Source organism: Carcharhinus amblyrhynchos, chromosome 3 (assembly GCF_965287045.1).
Source record: "Carcharhinus amblyrhynchos chromosome 3, sCarAmb.v2.hapA, whole genome shotgun sequence".
Classification (NCBI taxonomy): Eukaryota; Metazoa; Chordata; class Chondrichthyes; order Carcharhiniformes; family Carcharhinidae; genus Carcharhinus; species Carcharhinus amblyrhynchos.
In genome coordinates this window covers 60624454-60637480 of record NC_137326.1, presented here as the reverse complement: position 1 = coordinate 60637480, position 13027 = coordinate 60624454, and the positions used below count along the sequence as shown (strand labels likewise).

At 43.0% G+C, this 13027-nt stretch overlaps 1 protein-coding gene across 1 annotated transcript in view; it reads right to left on the bottom strand.

Moving 5' to 3' along the window:
- The window catches only part of LOC145341186 (cadherin-related family member 4-like), a 103918-nt gene that overhangs the window by 56079 nt on the left and 34812 nt on the right, over positions 1–13027 (bottom strand). The window lies entirely within an intron of this gene.

Sequence of the window (13027 nt, the reverse complement as noted above, 5' to 3'; positions counted from 1 at the left end):
GATACTGGAGCACCTAGAGGAAACCCATGCAGACAGAGGGATAATGTGCAAGCTCCATACAGATAGTGGCCCAAGGCCAGAATTGAATCTGGGTCCCTGGCACTGTAGGCAGCAGTTCTAACCACTGTGCCACCCAGACAAATCCTTCTTGCAATTCTCCTTGTCCCACCAATCACTGACCCTCTACCCTGTTCCAGTCACTCCAGTCCCTCTTATACAGTATTTAATTCATCACATTCCTCCCTCTTTTTACCTCTGAATGAGAGTCATACACACTTTAAATGTTAACTCTGTTTCTCTCTCCGTAGATGCTACCAGACCTGCTGAGCTTTTTCAGCTTTTTTCCATTTTTATTTCAGATTCCAGCAGTCACAGTATTTTGCTTTTATTTTCATGGCGCCTATCTGATTGACATCTGGAGTCATAAAAGTAAAATGCCGATCCTGGAGAACTTCAATGGAAGTACTTCCATTGGAGTTGATTGGAGGCAGAGACAGATTTTACATTGAGAGTACCAGCAGTTGCCATGTTAAATAAGAACATAAGAAACATAAGAAATAGGAGCAGGAGTAGGCCATCTAGCCCTTCGAGCCTGCCCCGCCACTCAACAAGATCATGGCTGATCTGAAGTGGCTCAGTTCCACATTCCCGCTTTCTCCCCATAACCCTTAATCCCCTTGCCTACCAAAAACCTAACTACCCGCGTCTTAAATATATTTAGCAAGGTAGCCTCAACCACTTCAACGGGCAGAGAATTCCAGAGATTCACCACCCTTTGAGTGAAGAAGTTCCTCCTCAACTCTGTTCTAAACTGCCCCCCATTATCTTGAGGCTGTGCCATCTAGTCCTGCTGTCCTTTCTGAGCGGGAAGAACCTCTCCACCTCTACCCTATCCATCCCATTCATCATCTTATACGTCTCAATGAGATCTCCCCTCATCCTTCTAAACTCTAACGAGTACAAGCCCAGTCTATTCAGCCTCTCCTCATAGCTCAACCCCCTCAACTCCAGTATCAGCCTAGTGAACCTCCTCTGCACTCCCTCCAAGGCCAAAATATCCTTGCGCAGGTGCGGCGACCAAAACTGCACACAGTACTCCAGCTGCGGCCTCACCAGTGCCCTGTACAGTTGCAGCAAGACCTCCCTACTTTTATATTCAATCCCTCTCGCTATGAAGGCCGGCATCCCATTCGCCTTCCTGACCACCTGCTGCACCTGCAGGCTGGGTTTTTGCGACTCATGCACAAGGACCCCGAGGTCCCTCTGCACCATAGCATGCTGCAGCTTTTCGCCCTGTAAGTAGTAGTCCTTCCTACCATTATTCCTACCAAAGTGGATAACCTCACACTTGCCAACGTTGTATTCCAGCTGCCAGGTCCTCGCCCACTCGCTCAGCCTATCTAGATCCCTCTTCAAACTTTCCACACCCTCCACACAATTTGCCGTTCCACTTATCTTTGTGTCATCAGCAAATTTCGACGCCTTACACTCGGTTCCCTCTTCCAGATCATCTATATAAATGGTAAATAGCTGAGGCCCCAGCACCAACCCCTGGGGCACTCCACTAGTCACCAACCACCAATCCGAATAGCACCCATTGACCCCCACTCTCTGCCTCCTATTTGACAGCCAATCCCCTATCCACACTAACACCCTACCCCCAATTCCATGCCCCCTGACCTTCTGTAACAACCTTTTGTGCGGCACCTTATCAAACGCCTTCTGAAAATCGAGAAACACCACATCCACCGGTTCCTCTCTATCCACCGCACTAGACACATCCTCATAGAATTCCAATAAATTCGTCAGACACGACTTCCCCTTAACGAAACCGTGCTGCGTCTGCTCCATCAAACAATTCTTTTCAAGATGCCTCGCTATTTTTTCCTTGATTACGGATTCAAGCATTTTTCCTACAACAGACGTTAAACTAACCGGCCTATAATTCCCTGCCTTTTGCCTGCTACCCTTTTTAAACAGCGGCGTAACATTAGCCGTTTTCCAATCTTCCGGCACTTCCCCTGAATCCAGCAAGGTTTGGAAAATAATCACCAAGGCATCCACTATCACCTCTGCCATTTTCTTCAGAACCCTGGATGCATTCCATCTGGTCCTGGGGACTTGTCCACCATCAGTCCCTCCAGTCTGTCGAGCACTGCCTCTCTAGTAACAATGATCTCATTCAGGCCCTCCACTCCTACCATCTTTCCATCGTTAACACCCGGCAAACTATTCGCGTCCTCCTCCGTGAAGACCGAAGCAAAAAAGTTATTCAAGGCCTCAGCCATTTCCTCATCCCCCACCACTAAATCTCCCCTCTCATCCTCTAAGGGTCCAACATTCACCCTAGCCAGCCTTCTCCTTTTTATATATTTATAAAACTCTTACTATCCTTTTTTATATTTAGCACTAGCCTAGATTCATAGTTTATCCTTCCTTTCTTTATCAACTTCTTCGTCATTCTTTGTTGATATTTAAACCTCTCCCAATCCTCTTCTCGCCCACTACTCTTAGCCACTCTAAACGCATCAGCTTTTAATTTAATACTCTCCTTTATCTCCTTCGTTATCCACGGCTGATTATCTCTTCTCCTACGATCCTTTTTTACCATCAGAATAAATTCCTGCTGAGCACCAAGAAAGATCTCCTTAAAGATCCTCCGCTGTTCCTCAGCAGACCTACCTCCCAATCTGCTCCCCCAATCTACATTCGCCAATTCCTCTCTCATCTTATCGTACTCCCCTCTGTTCAAACAAAGGACACAGGTCTGGGATCCTACTTTCTCCTCCTCCATCTGCATCAGAAACTCCACCAATGATCACTCTTCCCAACAGGATCCTTCACCACAAGGTCCCTAATTCTACCTGCTGAATGGAGAAGTAGTGAGAGCAGCACAAGGTAAATGTGCATTCAAGATTACTTATTAGATTATTGCAGTTTTGATTTGCATTTTGGTTTTGCAGGTATATATAGAGTGACTTCAAATCTTCAACTTAATTTTCATTTAAGTTTTAAGACACTTCATGAAAAGTCAACTCTGATATAGTTGAGTTTCCTCAGTTTTCTCATTCCTTGCTGCAATCTGGTGCTATGGTGCTGATAGTTCAAGATCTGAATCTGGACCACCATATCTATATTGGCATTGTAATACACTGAAGAATATCTTTACCAACAAGAATGGTTATGTATCTATAACCAATTTAAAATCTTGTCTGTGTGCAGGTCCTGTCAACTTTTTACATTCTAAGTTCCTTTTGCCACATTTATAAAGGTGCCAGGCAGATGGAACTTCAGTTACATGGGGACATGAGTAAAGCTGCTGTTGTTTTCATTAGAAAAGAGAAAGTTAAGGGTAGATTTAATAGATGCATTCCAACCATGAATGGTACTGATTAAGTAAATAAGGGGAAGCTATTTCTGATGGCAGAAGGACTGATTACCAAAGGAGACAGGTTTAAGATAATTGAAAAAAGAACCACAGAATATCATGTTCATAAACCCAGCAAAAATTTGATCTACAATTTTGATGGTGGAAAAGGGATTAAAATATTAAAACATAAATGTTGCTACCTGCAGTGAATCCCAAGATATATATGATTGAATGTCCCCACCATCAATCAATTTTGTAATGGTGATCTCAATGATTAGTTATTTATGCATGGTTAATTCTAATCATTGTATGCTGAGGAAAAAAAGAGAGCCTGAAGCAAGCCTGTACCTTAAAATAGGTTTATTCCCTACAGCAAAGCAGAGTCACAGACTCTCTCAATTTCTCCTCCCCTCAAGCTGTACCCATTTATACTATTTTGTGTTGAACCAATTAAAATAAATAAGGCAAACTAAGGGACAAATGAAAAGAACAATCCCATAAAGGGATGATGCCTCAAACAAAATCAAATCACAAAGGGAACTTAAAACATTGAATCAAAATATGATTAAAAGAGTCTAGAAAATACCCAAGTCCCTGCAGTACCCACTGGACATGAAATGCCCCCATATCATAGGTGTCCTAAATCCATCACCTGTTAAAAATGTAATTGCTTTGGCAGTGTAATTGCTATTAAACCTTTACAATGTAATTCCCGTTTAATAAAGCAATTGCCATTGCATCGTAACAAAACAATTAATAAGATGTGCATTTCAAAAGTTAGAGATGAAAAATAAACTTCTGTTGCTACCAGAAACCAAAGTTTGGACATTTAGAAGAGGGATGATGAATATAATAGAAAGTGAAGATTGCACTGTTTAGGTTAGGGTTTTTTGCTTTGAGGAATATATTCCCTAACAAGTGTGGAACAGATTACAGATGCACTTGCTAGAACCACTTTTAAAATGTGTCATGAAGTTATTAAATCCCAGCTGTAATAATGAGAGGTAGTGAGGATACAGATCACTGTACTCCCCACAAAGTGAGATAGCTGAGCCTCTGAGAAGAGAAATGATAAAGACAAGAATTCACTTTTGGATGTGATTTCCCTAATTGTAACTACGCACAGAGGAGGATTTACAGTTATTGCGGACTTGGACTCACCTTCATTTCTGCCCCCCCACCCCATAACATCACACCCCTACACACCTTCCCTTGTCCCATAGAATGCAAAGATGGAAGCCCCAAAGTGAGGTTGAATGTGCACTGTTCCATACATACAACTTTCTAAAATAAAATGACAAATTGTCTTTTTGCCTGGCTTTGACCTCTTGCTTCGCCTTAATTTTTCTGCATACTTGACTGCCAAATTGATTGTGTCACTTCATATCGCTAAAGAAACTGATCTTGAATTTAAAGGTGGGTCTGATCAAGTAGGTATTTGCACAGTCACTCCCATGTTTTTATTAGCTTCAATTCAAGCTCTGCAAAAATTTGATTCCTCTTTTAACTATGAAGTTGGAATTCTGGATTTCAAACAGCACTACTCTACTCTTCTCCAGCCCATTCCCCTCTCACAAACTCATGGACCCTCAACCCCCTCACAACTTTCCCTCTTTCCAAAATGTAATCTGACCCTCACATACTCTACGCCCCTGCAAGTCTGTAACCCTGGCCTACCCATTTATCTACTCTCCTCCCCCATACCATCACACTTTTTTCCACCCAATCCTCCACAGCCTCCCCCTGCCCCTCACAGTCTCCCATTCTCACCATCTCACTCAGCTTACACTCCTCGAGTCTTCAAGGCAGAGTCCTGTCTCACTCATCATATCCTGATGACTAAAGTATGATTTGGGGCAACACACCTCTCCCTTCACTCGCTGTTGCTGGCCTGCCCTTGGTCAAGTCACAAACCTGTCTGCCTTTCTCAAAAATGGTAAAACCTCAGCAGCCCCTGCTTCTCACTCGCTAATGAGTCACCTATCTTTGTACTTCAATTTAACTGTTTCTTCGGTTCAAACCACCCAGTATTTTCCCACTCTTCCAGATTCACTAATAAGTGTCGAATTTCACTCTGCATTGCCTGCAGATAATTAGGCTCTGTTTGGATGCACAGAGCATTGGCCATTCCTAATGTGCACCCTCCTATTTCAGGCATAATATGTAGCTTCTCTGAATTTGCATCTCTCCCGGGGATATCATACCAGTAGCATTCTTCATAGCTTCTAGTCAGTGGATCAAATTCCCTATACCTCCGCACTTTTGCTCCAAACCTCTCTGCTTATTACTTATTGTGAGACTTATCACTTTCCATTCCAAAGATCCAATTGAACCAGCACCATAATTCTTCACATCATCCACCTGAAATGCCCTCTCCAATTTTGTTGAGTCTTACGTCTTCTCTGCATCCTGTTTTGCCTCTTCCCTCCCTACCAAATTAGGAATGACGAGACCCAATGTTGTAAAATACATCTGTCTATTAATTCGACGGATAACATCTGTGATGACATGAGGTGTTTTTCTACAGGCCATCAGGAAATGAGCTAGCTTGGTTTATAGAGAGGCTGTTGATTGTTTCTTTATGGTGGCTTTGAATGTTTGGATGGCTTTCTCAGCCAGCCCATTGAATCAGGGTGGTAAGGTGCAGTTCAAATATGTTGAACATTTTTGGTTGTCATGAAATGCTGAAGCTCTTCACCAGTGAAAGCCATCCCATTATCAGACACTAGCACCTTGGGCAATCCATGGGTGGTGAATGTCTATCTCAATTTCTTGACTGTTGCTGATGAGGTCGTGGACTTCATTTTGTGTATGCCCAACTGTTTGGAGTGTGCATTTATTATGAGGAGGAACATGAATTGGGCTGCAAAATCAACATGTAGTTGCACCCATGGTTGACCTGGCCACTCCCAAGGGTGCATTAAGGCCACAGATGGCACGTTTTGCTGCATTTGACATTGGTCACATTGTTTATTCAGGTTCTCAATGTCAGTATCTATCCTGGGCCACTACACATGAACATCTTCATCTTTGTCATCCCAGGATGGGCACAAAGAAAATAGGTGCAGAAGAAGGACATTCAGACCATCGAGCCTGCACCAGCAATGTGACACAATGTGACTTGTAACAATAACTTTCTAGCAGAAGTGGAAATAACCATCTTTGCTCCCCATAACAATATGTTGTCCTCACAATTTAACTCAACATTTCTTAACTAAAAGAGCCTTAATTGCTCAGACCTGTTATCACAATGCTATGATATGGATATGCTGGCGTTGGACTGGGGTAAAGACAGTAAAAAGTCTGACAACACCAGGTTTAAGTCAAATAAATTGGTTGGACTCAAACCTGGTGTTGTCAGACTTTTTACTATCATAATGCCAGCCATGGAGGACCACATGTTTAACTTGAGATAATATGGAGTCTTTCTAGGTCCAAAATCTGTTGTGCCAACATGGGCAATGTATCGAGAACAATTTCCTGTAGTACCAGTAGAGGCGGTATGCTTTCGGTTAGGGGAAGGCAGCTTAAAGTGTCCACGTTTGGAATGTGTGTGCCTGGCCTATGTTGAAAGATACTCATAGGCTGCTAGCAACCCTCACTGAAGCTATGGGAGGAATGGCCTCATCTCCTTAAATAGATTCAAGGTTTGTGGTCAGTGGCTACAATGAAATGCCATCCATAAACGTACTGATGGAACTTCTTCACTCCGAAGATGACAAAATAAAATCAGAGACTGGATGATTGCAATGCCACTTTAACTTGGTCAAAGGTTTCTTTCTGGTTTTCTTTCCAATACCATCTCTGGTGCTTCTTGTGTGTTCTGTGTAGGGGTGCCAATACAGAAGAAAGATTAGGATAAATCTTCGATAATAGTTCACCATTCCTAAAAATATTTCAATTATGATACATTTCTGGGAGTTAGTGCCTTGTTTATTGCTTTAAAATTTTCCTTCACAGGATGCATCCTTTTTGCATCCACTTTGAACCCTAAGTACGTTACTTTGTGAGCTTAGGACATACATTCTTCCCTTTTTAGCCTCATTCCAGTCTTCTTAAATTTCTTTAAAACTTCTTCGAGATTTTCCAGATTCTCCTTTTTGGATGCTCCTGTAATAATATTATGTTCTACTTCGACAACCTCCTTAGATAGATTCCGTAGTAAGCTTTACATTGTGCGCTGGAAAATTGTACATGCTGATGAGAATCTGAAGGGTAGCTGAGTATACAGGTATAAGCCTTTGTGGGTATTTACCGTAACAAATTCACTAGATACCTTGTACAACTCTAATTGTTGGTACACATCGCTCATATCAAGTTTAGTATAAGTTAAGCTTCCTGCTAATTTTGCATCCAAATCTTCTTTTCTAGGTATTGGGTATCAATCTAATTTTGCTGCTTGATTGACGGATAATTATTGCCCCACATATTTTAATGGTTCTATTTGGCTTAACCACTGGCATGATGGGAACCACCCACTCCAAAATCTGCCCAGGTTTAATGATGCCTAACTCTTCCAGCCCAGACTCAACATGTAAGGTAAAAGGCATAGGTCGATCTCTGTAAACTTTGCTATGGCCTCAGGATCCACATAAATTTTGCCTTTGGGTGCTATATCTTACCTAACTCATCTTGGGACATCTCCTGGTATGTTTTTAAGACATCATGGCAGTTTCCATTGTTGAATTTGAAGATTTCTAGCCAATTTAATATAATTTGGCAAACCCAATCTCAGCCCATTAAACTCGGCTCTTGGCCCCATCAGTACTGTTAGAGGCAGTTGAACTGACTGATGCGGGTAACTTGCGGGTGGTGTTGTTGTTCCTAGGATACCGTATGTGTTGCAAGCCTGGCCATATGCTTCTTAACTTTGGGGGCTGAACCCCTCTTTGTAAATAAAAATGCTAGTGCCAGAGGTAGTAGGAGAGGAGGGTACAATTTTATCTTTAAAAAAGCATTTGGATAGTTATATAGGTATGATAGGTATAGAGGGACATGAGCCAAATTGGGATTAGTTTAGGGATTTTTAAAAAAAAGGGCAGCATGGACAAGTTGGGCCAAAAGACCTGTTTCCGTGCTGTAAACCTCTATGACCCTATGATACATTTGTTCTCCTACAACTGTTGTGCCATCTTCATTCTGAGTTTACCATCAATGTAGCCATGATTGGGGCATCCTGTCCACATTAATGTTGCTTAACCTGTATAATTTAGAATCATTTTCACGGTTATTCTCAACATTGTGTACTGGAGTCAGAATTTTTTTTTGCTGGCCCCCAGTAGGCAGTGATTATTTGTTCCTAGTGTGTTCCCCTCCTATTTCAGGCACAATACGTAGCTTTGCTGAATTTACATCTCTCCTGGGGATATCACACCAGTAGCATTCTTCATAGCTTCGAGTCAGTGGATCAAATTCCCTATACCTCTGCATTCTCTTTTGCTCCAAACCTCTGTCCTCATTACTTTCTGTACCCTCCTCCCTGGCATCTCAACTACCAGTGATTTTCTGCCAAACTTGGTGGACTTCACCTGCTTGCATGCTCTGCAGCTCCATTGCCCCCCTTTTTAGCCTGGCTGACCCCTAAAGCCTTCTTTAAAGTAATATCTGCCTCTGCTAATAATTTATTTTGTATAGTCATGTTACTAACACCACAGGCTAACCTGTGTATCAACATTTCACTAGTGCAGACCCAAACTCACACTGTTCAGCCGTTTGTCTTAGATGTGTCACAAATGCCTCTTTGATACTAACAGGGCTCTTGCTGTCAAACTAAATTTGTGTTGCCACATGATTATCAAGGGCATCATGTGATAATGTCCCTTGACTTATTCCACAAGCTCCTTGAAAGTTTTGAAGTCAGGGGCATTTGGAGAAGTCAGAATCCTTATCAGGTTATATGTTGGAGCCCCTCAGCCTGTTAATAGCCTTAATAACCCTAATCTGAACCTTATATATTTTTGCTGATGATTGGAACTAAATTGATGGGGCAGTAATTGGTAGAATTCAATTTGTCATGCTTTTTGTGGACAGGACACTCCTGGGCAATTTTTCACATTGTCAAGCAATTGCCAGAACTGCAGATTTATTGGAACAACTTGGCCAGGGATGCAAAGCACAAATCATTATTCTGACTGCCGGTGTATTGTCAAAGACATAGACTTTCAGTGTCTTCTGCTATTTCTTCATATCACACGGAGAGAATCAAATTTGCTGAAGACTGCATATGTGATGCTGGGGAAAATGAGGGACAGGCAGAGTTGAATCACCCACTTGGCACTTCTGCCTGAGTATTTTTGCAAATGTTTCTTATATTTTGCACTGATAAGAACATAAGAACTAGGAGCAGGAGTAGGCTATCTGGCCCCTCAAGCCTGCTCCGCCATTCAGTAAGATCATGGCTGATCGTTTTGTGGACTCCACTTACCTGCCCACTCACCATAACCCTTATTCCTTTACTGTACAATAAGTTACCTATCCTTGCTTTAAAAATATTCAATGAGGTAGCCTCAACTGCTTCACTGGGCAGGGAATTCCACAGATTCACAACCCTTGGTGCGAAGAAGTTCCTCCTCAACTCAGTCCTAAATCTGCCTCCCATTATTTTGAGGCTATGCCCCCTAGTTCCAGTTTCACCCGCCAGTGGAAACAACTTCCTGCTTCTATCTTATCTATTCCCTTCATAATTTTACATATTTCTATAAGATCTCCCTTCATTCTTCTGAATTCCAATGAATATAGCCCCAGTCTACTCAGTCTCTCCTCATAAGCCAAGCCTCTCAACTCCAGAATCAACCTAGTGAATCTCCTCTGCAACCCCTCCATATATCCTTTCTCAAGTAAGGAGACCAAAACTGTACACAGTACTGCAGGTGTGGCCTCACCAGCACCTTATACAGCTGCAACATAACCTCGCTGTTTTTAAACTCCATCCCTCTAGCAATAAAGGACAAAATTCCATTTGCCTTCTTAATTACCTACTGCATCTGCAAACCTGCACAAGGAAACTCAGGTCCCTCTGCACAGCAGCATGCTGCAAATTTTTACCATTTAAATAATAGTCCATTTTGCTGTTATTCCTACCAAAATGGATGACCTCACATTTACATAAGAACATAAGAACATAAGAAATAGGAGCAGGAGTAGGCCATCTGGCCCTTCGAGCCTGCCCTGCCATTCAATAAGATCATGGCTGATCTGTCGTGGCTCAGTTCCACTTTCCCGCCCTCTCCCCATAACCCTTAATCCCCTCTCTTATCAAAAACCCATCAACCCGCTTCTTAAAAATATTTAGCGAGGCAGCCTCCACCACTTCAACGGGCAGAGAATTCCAGAGATTCACCACCCTTTGAGTGACCATCTGCCAGACCCTCGCCCATTTACTTAGACAATCTATATTCCTTTGCAGACTTTCAGCATCCTCTGCACACTTTGCTCTGCCACTCATCTTAGTGTCATCGCGAATTTTGACACACTACATTTGGTGCCCAACTCCAAATCATCTATGTAAATCATATACAATTGCTGTCCCAACACTGATCCCTGAGGCTCACCACTAGTCACTAATCGCCAACCAGAAAAACACCCATTCACCCTCACTCTTTGCTTTCTGTTAGTTAGGCTCTCCCACTATTGAGAATGGGGATATTCATGGAGCCTCCAGTGTTTAATCGTCTACCACCATTCATGGCTGGATGTGGCAGGACTGTACAGCTTAGATCTGATCTGTTGGTTGTGGGATTCCTTAGCTTAGCTGTATCTGTTGCATGCTGTTTCCCTCTTTAACGTGTTTGTCATCGTGTGTTGTAACTTCACCCTGTTGTCATGCAGCATTTTTATGTGTGCCTGACTGGCACACATGCCTGGTATGGAAGGGCTGTCTTACGAGGAAAGATTGAATGAACTTGGGCTGTTTTCCCTTGAGAGACGTCGGCTGAGGGGGGATCTAATAGAGGTTTATAAGATTATGAAGGGGATAGATAGAGTAAATGGTGGTAAGCTTTTTCCGCTATTAGAAATGGATAGAACAAGGGGTCACGGGCTTAGGGTGAGGGGAGCTAGGTATAGGACAAATATTAGAGGGCAGTTTTTCACGCAAAGGGTAGTGGGGGTGTGGAATGCACTGCCGAGTAAGGTGGTGGAAGCAGGCACGCTAGGGTTGTTTAAGAGTCACTTAGACAGCCACATGAGCGGGCTACATATAGGGGGATATAGTAGGCCTTACTAAACACTGTAGGCTTGGGAATATGTTTTGCCTCAGGGATGTTAGTCTTTGCCTGTTTAATAATGAATTTTTTGTCTCCACAGGCATTTAAGGGGCATGCATGCGGCAGGTTGTAGTGGGCTGCTCTTGGACGTTGCTTCAGGAGTTGCCTATTGCTTCATGTCGTTAGTGTGCTTAAACTGGACCATCTCGAGGGCAACATGACAGCTCAGAGACTATCTCTGTTACTGTGCGGACACATGGATTTGGGCCTGTGTCTGTGGGAGTTTGCACGTTCTCCCCGTGGTTGCGTGGGTTTCCTCCGGGTGCTCTGGTTTCCTCCCACATCCCCAAAGATGTGCTTTTAGGCTGATTGATTGGGTACTAAATTGTCCCTAAATTGGACCTCCCTGATCCTCGCACATTAGGCGTAGACTAAAATCATGAATAGGTCACTGAGACAGTGGGACGGCGGCGCGGGCTCGTTGGGCCGAAGGGCCTGTTTTCCGTGCTGTGTTGTTCTTTGTTCTTTGTTCTTTGTTCTTTGACTGCTCTTGGTATGGCCTCTTGCTGTCTTCATTGAACCAGGGTTGATCCCCCAGCTTGATGATAATGATAGAATGGGGAATATGCCAGGCTATAAGGTTACAGATTGTGGTTGTGTACAATTCTGCTGCTGCTGCTGCTGATGACCCACAGTGTCTCATTGTTCTCTAGTCTTGAGTTGCTCAATCTGTTCTGAATCGCTTTCATCTTAGCACAGTGGTAGTGCCACCAAACCCAAGGGGTATCGTCAGTGTGAAGAAAGGACTTTATCTCCACTCTTAACAGTAGTGTCATGGACATCTGCATTTATAACATATAGAATGATGCTGATGACGTAAAGTAGGTTTTTCCCTCTTGTTGGTTTCCTCATCAGATGGCACAGACTCATTCTGAGTGCTATGCCCTTTAGAACTCAACCAGCTGGACAGTAATGGTACTACTGAACCACCATTAAGATGCCTTACCCAGAATACATTCTGTGCCCTTACCATTTCAGTGCTTCCTCTCCATGGTATTTAACATAGAGGAATTTTTATTCATCAGCTGAGGGAGGGATGTTCCTTTGCCCATGTTTGACCTGATGCCATGAGACCTAATGAGATTTGGAACCAATTTTGAAGACAATCATTATACTACCATCTCTGCTGAGTCTGTCCTGAAGTGGCGATGCCGGCGTTGGACTGAGGTAAACAGTAAGAAGTCTCACAACACCAGGTTAAAGTCCAACAGGCTTATTTAGTAGCAAAATCCACTAGCTTTCGGAGTGCTGACTCTTCGTCAGGTGAGTGGGAATTCTATTCACATTCTTTTATGCCCTGTTTGTGAATAGAACTCCCACTCACCTGACAAAGGGGCAGCAATCCGAAAGTGAGTGGATTTTGCTACCAGATAAACCCCTTGGGTTTTAAACT